The sequence below is a fragment of the Ursus arctos genome, unplaced genomic scaffold (assembly GCF_023065955.2).
Source record: "Ursus arctos isolate Adak ecotype North America unplaced genomic scaffold, UrsArc2.0 scaffold_14, whole genome shotgun sequence".
In the NCBI taxonomy this organism is placed as follows: domain Eukaryota; kingdom Metazoa; phylum Chordata; class Mammalia; order Carnivora; family Ursidae; genus Ursus; species Ursus arctos.
The window spans coordinates 21,486,012-21,495,608 of NW_026622808.1; the positions used below are offsets into that span (position 1 = coordinate 21,486,012).

Below are 9,597 nucleotides of genomic sequence, written 5' to 3' on the forward strand. Positions count from 1 at the left end.
AAGATGAAGAATTTGTTTTGATTTAGCTGTGTTGTGGAGGTGGGGTTCAGGACAGGATGGGAATAAGGATTAAATCAGAGACAGAAGGAAACAAACGGAGGAAAGGAGGGATGAGGGAAGAAGACAGGGAGGGAGGGAGAGAGAGGGAAACGAATGGAAAAAGAGAAGAAAGGAAGGAAGGATGGATGGATTGGTCAAGACTATTTCAGTCGCCGGTAAAAATCCAAACCCAAACTGGCTTAAGAAAAGTCTAAGGAATGTTGGCTTCAGGAATAGCTGAATCCAGGCTCTCAAACGAAGTAATCTCCTCCTCTCAACTAAGCTTTCCTCTGGAGAACTTTATGTTCAGGCAGCGATTTCCCATGGGGATAAATAGCCTCAGCAGCCCCTGGTTTATCTTTTAACAGCCAAGAAACTCCAGAAAAAAAGGAGAAAGGCACTTTTCCAATAGCGCTTCCAAGAATCCGGTGGCTGGTTCTCATTGGACAGACTGGGATCACATGTCATTCAGAAACCAATCACCGTGGCCAGAAAGGATGGAATGTGCTCATTGGCTAGGCCTGGGTCATGTGATCGCTCCTGGTGATGGGGGTGGGCTCAGCCCCATCAGACTTCAGCGGGCAAAGGGTGGAGAAGGCAAAGGGGTTTCATTCCTGAAGTGTTTACTGATCACCGACTGTGTTCCTGGCCCTGGTCTGGGTGCTGGGGCTACAGCAGTGGACAAGGCAGAAAAACCCCTGTCCTCGTGGGGCTGACACCCCAGGCAAATACGTGACTGGCAGTGATATCAGAAGGCCATGTGTGCTATGGGGAAAGTTCAAGCAGAATAAAGGGAGGAAGGGAGCTGAGACTTTAACAGGAGGTGGTATCTTAGCAAAGACTTGAGACAGAGAGAGTGAAAATATCTGGGAAAGGGTGTTCCAGGCCGAGGGAACCGTCCATGCAAAGACCCCGAGGCAGCAGCATGTCCCGTGTGTTGGGGGGACAGCAAGGAGGTCTGTGTGGCAGAGGGAGAGTGGGAGGTGGACATGGGGGGCGACAGGGCACATCATGCAGGGTGGTGTGGACCTCGGGAGGATTTTGGATATTATGCTGAGTAAGGTGGGAGCCCTGGAGGGTTCTGAGCAGAGGAAGGACAGGACCTGACCTGACTCCAGTGCTCACAGGAAGAATGGACGGTCAGACCAACAAAGCAGCCCTCATATATACAGAGAGAGATTTCATGTGTAAAAATGACCAGATTTCGCCTCACTGTGAGCTAGTCTTTCACCAAAGGGTGGGTCTTTATCCCCCACGGACTCCGCAGGTCAGCCTGCTGCCACCCCCTCCCCGCATCTCCCTAGGTGTGGCTTGTCGCCCTTAACCAGACCCGTGGGCAGAGGCACAGGTGAGGCGAGGGGCTGGGAGGACAGACGACTCCTGGGTTCCCCTCCCCACAAACCAGGGTGCCCCCAGCCCCACCTTGATCCAGGACACGCTTGGGCAGGGCTGCTAGGAATGTTTGCTTTTTGCCCTCTCCAAGTTGGTAGGAACAGGTGTGGCTGGGGGCACAGGGAGGCACAACCTAGCCTGAGGTTTTGGGGAGGAGGGAAGCTAGATCACAGAGAGGCCAACCCTGGGAGGGGAAGGCCCAGGAGATAGGAGCTAGCCCCTCCAAGAAGGCCAAGGGGTCTGTTGGCCCTGCTGACACCTTGCTCTGTTTGGGTATCAAGGCTCCTGTGCCAGCCCCAAGCCATTGGAAGGGGCAAGGGTGGAGGGGCAGGCCCTATGGTTGGGCTCGGTCAGAACTGCCCAGAACAGGCGATGCAAGTGCCGATAAGGGCCCTAGAGGTTGGATTTCAGCCCTGAGAGGGTTGGGCAACATCCTGTTTGGGCAGGCTCCCATGGGTTTCTCTTCTGTAACCTTCCCTGGGCCCAGTGGGGGAGTCCAGGCAGGGGAGCGGGAGCCCAATGTTAACTCCACGAGAAACAGACAGCCCCCTTTGAGAACAGGACAGACACCTGCAAGAAGAAGGAGACCAACAACTTAGGCCCTGCTTCACTTCCTACACAACGAGTAACTCTAAGTAGATCGTAGACCTACATGTAAAACCGAAAACGATGAAGTGGATGAAGAAATCTTTGCGACCTTGACTTAGGCGAAGATTCCTTAGGTGTGTCGCCAAAAGCACGGCCCATGAAACAGAACATTCATAAACTGGACTTCATCAAAATGAAGATGTGTGCCCTTCAGAAGACACAGGGAGAATGAAAAGCCAAGCCACAGCCTTCGGGGGAAATATGTGCAGCTTGTACATCTGATGGGGGGCTTGTACCCAGAGTGTATAAAGAGTTCTCAGACCCACTACTAAGATTCAGCATTTGTTCATGTTTAAAACTCACTCAAGTAGGGGCGCCTGGTGGCTCAGTCGTTGGGCGTCTGCCTTCGGCTCAGGGCGTGATCCCGGCGTTCCGGGATCGAGTCCCACATCGGGCTCCTCCGCTGGGAGCCTGCTTCTTCCTCTCCCACTCCCCCTGCTTGTGTTCCCTCTCTCGCTGGCTGTCTCTATCTCTGTGAAATAAATAAATAAATAATCTTAAAAAAACTCACTCAAGTAGAACTAGAAGGGAACTTCTAAACTCTGATATGTTACCTATAAAAAAGGAAGGAAGGAAGGAGAGAAAGAGAGAGAGGAAGAAAGAAAAAGAAAAGAGAAAGAAAAGAAAGGAAAAGAAAAAAGAAGAGAAAGAAAAGAGAAAGAGAAAGAAAAGGAAAAAAAAAGAAATAGAAAAGAAAGGAAAAGAAAGACCCACAGCAAATATGAAAGTTCGTTGTAAAATAGTGGAAGATTTCCCCCAGAGAGCAGGACAAGAAAATGACAGCTGTTGTCATTGCTTCTTTTCAGCACTGCTCTAGAGGTTTCCAGCCAGGACAACAAAGAAAGGAAAGCCAAGAGAACAGGTAAGGATCAAAATGTAATAAGTAAAACCTTCACCATTTGTGAGTGACGAAATCAGGTAACTGGCGGATATAATAAAAATCTACTGACGAACGGACAGGATTAAGCGAATTTAGCAAGGTTCCTGGATACAAGGTCAATATACAAAAATGAATTCTGTTGCTCTGTACCAGCAACAAGCAGCTGAAAAATAATTTTCTGAAAACTCGACAAGAAAACCCAGAGTCCCAATTTGGAAATGGGTGAAGGATTTGAACAGATACTTCGGCAAAGAGGATCTCTGGATCGCAGATAAGGATAGGAAAAGATCCTTGCCATCACCAGGTGGTAAAGAAGTGCAGGGTAAAACCACAATGAGATACGCCTCATACACCCTTCGGAACAGCCAAAATAAGAAAGGCTGATGATACCTGGTGTTGGGGAAGATGTGGCGGGAATCGCTTTGGGAGACAATCTGACAGTTTCTTAAAAAGTTAAGCAGGCACCGACCATATAATCCAGCAACGAAAGCACATGTGTGCGCAACTGTTCACAGCAGAATTATTCACGACGGTTAAAAGGTGGCAGCAACTCAAATGGCCGTCCACAGATGAACGGGTGAACAAAACAGGGTCCGTCCATAGAGTCAGGCGCCCTGCTCCACGGGGAGTCTGCTTCTCCCTCTCCCTCTGTCCCTCCCCTCACCCCAGCTCATGGTCTCTCTCTCTCAAACAAATAAATAAAATCTTTAAAAAATTTTAAAAAACACCATACTGCATTAAAAAAGTCAGACACAAAATACTACAAATTGTATGATTCCATTTATGTGCAATTTCTAGAAGAGGCAAAGTTATGGGGAGACAAAGCAGAAGAGTGGTTGCCTGGGGCAGGGGAGGAGAGTGGAGAGGGACTGCAATGGGGATGAGGGAACTTTGGGGTTATAGAAGTGTTTGCAGATGCTGGATTGTGGTAATGGTTGCACAGCTCAGCAAATTTACTAGAAATCATTTAACTGAACACATACAGTAGGCAAATTATATGTTAAGTAAGTTACACCTTGATAAAGCTACTAAAAAGTCGCTCCAACCATCTGCGGACGGGATCGGCACCGGTCGGCTGATTAAACCAGCAGGTGCCTTCGGTGCAAGCCCTATTCTGCACACTGGGGACGCGGGTAGGGAACAAAGCAGACAACACCCTCATGGAACTGGCGTTCTCCTGGGGAGACAGACAGGAAGCCAGATCAAGAAGTAAAATCGACAGTGTCGGATGGTGGTGTGTTACGAAAAATAAGAAAGGCACGGAGAGAGTGCGGTTTTAAGTTGGGGGTTGGGGAAGGCTTTCCAAGGAGGTGATGTCTGAGTGAAGACCTGAAGGCAGCGAGGAGAGAGGCATGTGGAGGTCTAGGGGAGGAGGGCAGCAAGCAGGGGGACTGTAAGTGCTCCCCTGGGGTAAGAGCATGCCAGGAACAGTGAGGAAGCCAGTGGGCTGGAGGGAATAGTGAGAAAAGCAGAGGAGGGGAGGGCGGGGGGTTGGGGTAGAGCCTGCAGAGCCTTCTGGGTCATGGGGTGGACTTTGGCTTTTGCTCTGAGTGAGATGGGAGCCATGGGGTTCCTGAGTCGACAAGAGATGGGATCTGACTCAGATGTTCAAGGGCACCCTCTGGCCACTGTTGGGGGAACTGTTGGGGTGGGGGGCCTGTGGGAGCTGGAAGGGCAGGACCTCTGTCAGATAGATGGGGCTGATCCAGGCTGGGGCCCTCGAGACAGTGAAAAGCAGGTGGATTCTGGCTGGATTTGCAAGTAGAGCCCTCAGGGTTTGCTGGTGCAGGAGAGAGATAGAGATAGAGACAGAGACAGAGACAGAGACAGAGACAGAAAGAGCGTGGCTTACTCCAAGTATATTGAGCTGAGCATCTGGGCCACTAAGGAAAGAAACAGAGGCTCAGAGAGGTAGAGGGAGGTGCCCCGGCCACACGCGAGGCCCTCGTGGCACCCGAAGCATGGCCCTAATTTAAGAACTCAGGGGCTGTGAAGGCTGCTTGGAGCCAGGCACCTCCTCCCGCTGCCTCCCAAGTCTGGTCCCAGTACCCCTCTGGCTGTTCTCTTCCTTTTAGTCTTCGCTTCCAGAACTTCTCCTCCCTGGGGAATCCAGTTCATGTGCTTCTGATTCCTTTGTCCTGAACTCATATGGCATGAGCACCCCCGAAAGCCTTATGTGGAAGAGTCTAGAGGCAGGGGGTGCGGAGGGGGGCACATTCCTCCTGGGGGGCCAGGGCTGCGTCTGGCAACATCTCCAGGGTGTCCGGCGGCAAGGAGGCCTCCTCCCAGGCCAGGCCAGACCGGCAGCCGCCCAACACAGCCTTTCTTTGGGGCCTGGCCGGCGCCCGCCCACAACCCCGGCTCCAGCTGCCTTGACCCCCCCAGACCTCCCACACATTTCCTCCTAGGAGCCATGACCGTGGGATTTGGTTTTTCCCACCCTCTCCCTCTCTACCCAGCCTGCCACTCCCATGGGCCTCCTCCCAGCGGGCCCGGCTCCCCAGGCAGCCCCCTGGCAGGGCCTGTGTGTGGCCAGAGAGCCATAGGGTGGGCGTCTGACGCTCCCTGGCACCTCTCCCATCCTCTGGCTTCTGTGCTCCTCCTCCTCCCCAGCATCTGGGCTGTCCCCCTCCCCTCCTGCCTCCCTATGTCAAAGGCTTTGGAAGTGTCTCCCTAATTCATTTGCTCTTTATGAGCACTGACCTGCCAGACTCTAGCTACTGGGGAGGCAGAGTGACTGGTGCTTAGAAGCTAATACTTACCAAGACCTTTACAAGCATTTATAAATCCCGCCCACCCGCCTCCCAAGGAAGAATGAGTGCTTCTGTTCCCATTTCACAGACACGGAGACTGGAGCAAGGAGAGGGGATGTTGGTTGCCCAGGGCCACACCGCCAGAAAGTAGCAGAGCCAGGACCAGACCCCTGACCCCTCTACTCTTCCGCCTCTCATGAGAGTGACAGACAAGGTCCTGGCCTTCTGGAGCCCTCGATCCAGAGGAGAGAGACAGGAAATAGTAAACGAGCAAGAACGTACCCTTCAGTGACAAGGGCAATGAAGATCCAGAGAGGATGGCTGGGAGTTTGGGGACTTGAGCCAGGGGTCCCCCAGGACCACCCTTGGGGTGAATGATTCCCTAGGATACACAGAAGTCAGAAAAGCTCTGTTATGTACGGTCATGATTTATTACAGGAGAAGACTACAGTTAAAATCAGCAAAGGGGGGGTGCCTGGGTGGCTCAGTAGGTTAAGCATCTGACTCTTGATTTTGGCTCAGGTCATGATCTCAGGGTCATAGGATTGAGCACCCTGTCAGGTTCCATGCTGGGTGTGGAGTCTAGTTAAGATTCTCTCTCTCCCTCTCCCTCTGCCCTTCCCCTGCTCTAAATAAATAAATAAATAAATAAAATCCTTTTAAAATAAAATAAAATAAAATCAGCAAAGGACTCAGGTGCATGGGGCAGGATCCAGGAGAGACCAGGCACAAGCTTCCAGGTGTCCCCTCCCCGTGGAGTCACGCAGACAGCCTTCGATTCTCCCAGCAACAGTGTTACTGCCAACGAGGGAAACTTACCTTGGTGCCCAGGGGTTTTCTGGGAGTTGGTGACACAGGCAGGCTGACCACTCGTGTGGCTGACCTCAGGCTCCCTCCCTCTGGAGGTCAAGCTGATACTGCATGGTGACGCAAGGCCCTGCACCATAAATCATATTGTGAACATAGACTGTCTGGCACATAGGTACACAGGCACTCTTATCAGGCAGGACACTCCAGGAGCTTAAAGATGACCTCCCAGGAGCAAGGTAAGGACCAGTCCTGCAGACAGAATATGCCGGATTCGAGCACCCCAAACCTGCAGAGTTAACTCTTTACTGACTAGGGCTAAATGTTATGGTGGACCAGGAATGCATCTTTAAGGATTTCATGTTGAAACTAAAGCCACAAGGAAGTGGGTCCTTACCTGATTAAGCCTTCAGATGAGACTGCAGCCCTAGCTGACACCTGGAGGGCAGTCTGGTGAGAGAACCTGAAGGAGAAGCCATGCCAATGTCTGAGGGCAGAGAATTCCAGGCAGAGGGACCAAAAGGTGCAAGGACCCTGTGGTGGGACTAAGCTTCAAGAAGAGGAGGAAGACCAACATGGCCAGTCCAGGATCAGGGAAGGAGATAGGACAAGAGGGGCCATCTGGAACTAGGGTAGAGGGCCTTGTGGACAGGAGGACAGAAAGAGAGGAGCTTAGGAGGGCACCCCCATTAGGGGCCTGAGCAACTCAGCCGGTGGTCAAGCCATACACTAAGAAGGGACAGCCTCCAAGATGACCCCCACGATCCCTGCCTCCTGGTATATGCACCCTGTGTAATCCCCTCCCCTTGAGTGTGAGCAGGACCTTGTGACTCACTTCTAACAACAGAATGGGACAAAGGTGATGAGATGTCACTTCCAAGATTAGGTTACTAAAGACTGAGACTTCCCTTTTGCTCCCTCTGTCTGCTTGTCCGTGTGTCTCTCTCACTCTCTTGCTTGCCCAATGAAGGCAGCTGTCATGTTGTAAGCTGCCCTAGGGAGAGGCCCATGTAGTGAGCTTATTTTTTTTAAAGATTTTATTTATTTATTTATTTATTTATTTATTTATTCATTCATTCATTCATTCATTTATTTATTTAAGAGACCAAGAGAGTGTGAGTGAGTGTGAGCAGGGGGAGGAGCAGAGGGAGAGGGAGAAGCAGACTCCCCACTGATCAGGAAGCCCGACTTGGGGCTCGATCTTGGGACTCCAGGATCATGACCTGAGCTGGACTGAGTCACCCGGGTGTCCCCCATGTGGAGAGTTTAGAGCCACCTCCTCAACAGCCAATGAGGAACTGAATCCTGCCAACAGCACATGAGTGAGCTTGGGAATGGATCCTTCCCTCACCAAGCCTTTAGATGACACTGCAGCCCCAGCTGACACTTGGATGGTAGCCTAGGAGGGACCCTGAAGCAGAAGACCCAGAGAAGCAAGACTCAATTCCTGACCCACAGAAATAGTTTGCTGTTATTTTAAGCCCCTACATTTGAAGTAATTTGTTACATAGCAATAGACCATTAACACACCACGTTTGGCCAGAGGTTAGGAGGAGAATCAGGAGCTATAGTGTTTGCCATGTTGAAAAAAATTGTAATAGACGTTTGCCTTGGGCTGGCTTCCCCCAGTTGCAGAGCCTGAGACAAGGATTTGAGTGCAGATACTTTATAAGAACGGGATCCTAGAAAGCATGAGTGGGGAAGCTGGGAAGCAAGATAGGGAGGGGCAGGCAGCAAATACAGAGAGTTTGAATGAATGCAGTACTACTGCAGGCACCTGGGGCTCAGCCCCCTGGGGACCTCTGAGACATTGTGTAGGACATGCACCTCCATTATCCCACAAGAGGGGCGAGGGAGCAAGGGTATCGACCCACCAAAAGTGATGGAGGTTTATTCTCAGGGATGTCGATTCCCTCCCAATTCGCACCTGCATCCACATGGGCCACAGAATGCCCCCAGGCAAAACATCATGGGCGTTTACCAGGGCTGAGACCAGAGCAAGGTGAGCGAGGCACACATAGACTTTTTCCCCTTGCTTCAGGCACCGGTATGTCTCGGCCCATCACTGTGACTGACCCCATCTTCATTTAATTTTTTCTATTTTATTTATCATGGATATTTTGCATGAGTTTTGACGATTTCAAACACTGCATTAGAACAGTATTCGCCTTGACTATTGAGTTCTTTGGCACCCACCTCAAATTTTGCTTTCCGAGGTGAGGGCTTCACTTCTTACCCTAGGTCCAGCCTTGGGGTTCAGAGGAGGAGCTCATCAGCACATCCAGGAGGGGACTCAGACGCCAGCTGCCACATCAGAGTCAGGGCGGGCTCAGTTCCATCGCGGTAACAAGCGAGCCCCAAATCTTAGGGGCTTAACACATCAGAGACCTCATTTCTCACTCGACCACTGCCTGCCGCATGGCAGATCGCTGTAGCAGAAAGGAAAAAAAAACAGTAGGGCCGCACCTGCTCTTAAAGCTTCTGCCCGGAAGTGACGTGTGTTATGGCTGCTCACATTTCATTGGCCAAAGCAAGTCACATGGCCACACAAGTGGGTGGGGCAGGGATTTCTGCACTTGCACCTGGAAGGACCTGGCAGCACCTGGGTTGAGGCTGAAGAGGGCGCTGGGTGTGTGGGGCTAGACGCGGAGGGCCAGGTAGGGATGGAGGCGTACAAGGAGTAAAGGTGTAATTGGTACGGACTCCCTGGGGGGCAGGTCCCAGACTCTTGACACTTGGCAGGCCCCCTGGACTTTGTTTATTTTTAAAAAGATTTTATTTATTTGAGAGAGAATGAGCACAAGTGGGGGAGGAGCAGAGAGAGAGGGAGAGAGAGAACCCTCAAGCCAACTCCACGCTTAGGGTGGAGCCCACCTCAGGGCTGGATCCCGCCACCCTGAGATCGTGACCTGAGCAGAAATCAAGAGTCAGGGGCGCCTGGGTGGCACAGCGGTTAAGCGCCTGCCTTCGGCTCAGGGCGTGATCCCGGCGTTATGGGATCGAGCCCCACGTCGGGCTCCTCCGTATGAGCCTGCTTCTTCCTCTCCCACTCCCCCTGCTTGTGTTCCCTCTCTCGCT

The 9,597-nt window shown here is 51.7% G+C and overlaps 1 long non-coding RNA gene across 2 annotated transcripts; it reads right to left on the reverse strand.

Annotated features, from left to right (window-relative positions):
• Positions 1–5,785: 5,785 nt before the first annotated feature.
• On the reverse strand, positions 5,786–8,979 carry LOC113247131 (uncharacterized). Of its 2 annotated transcripts, none has more exons than XR_008959169.1 (3): positions 8,716–8,979; positions 6,532–6,649; positions 5,786–6,094 (listed from the first exon to the last, which is right to left on the reverse strand). It is a non-coding gene; the product is annotated as an uncharacterized LOC113247131 (long non-coding RNA). The 2 variants fall into 2 exon arrangements; XR_003313180.4 differs by lacking the exon at positions 8,716–8,979 and adding an exon at positions 6,917–7,204.
• Between the last annotated feature and the right edge of the window lie 618 nt (positions 8,980–9,597).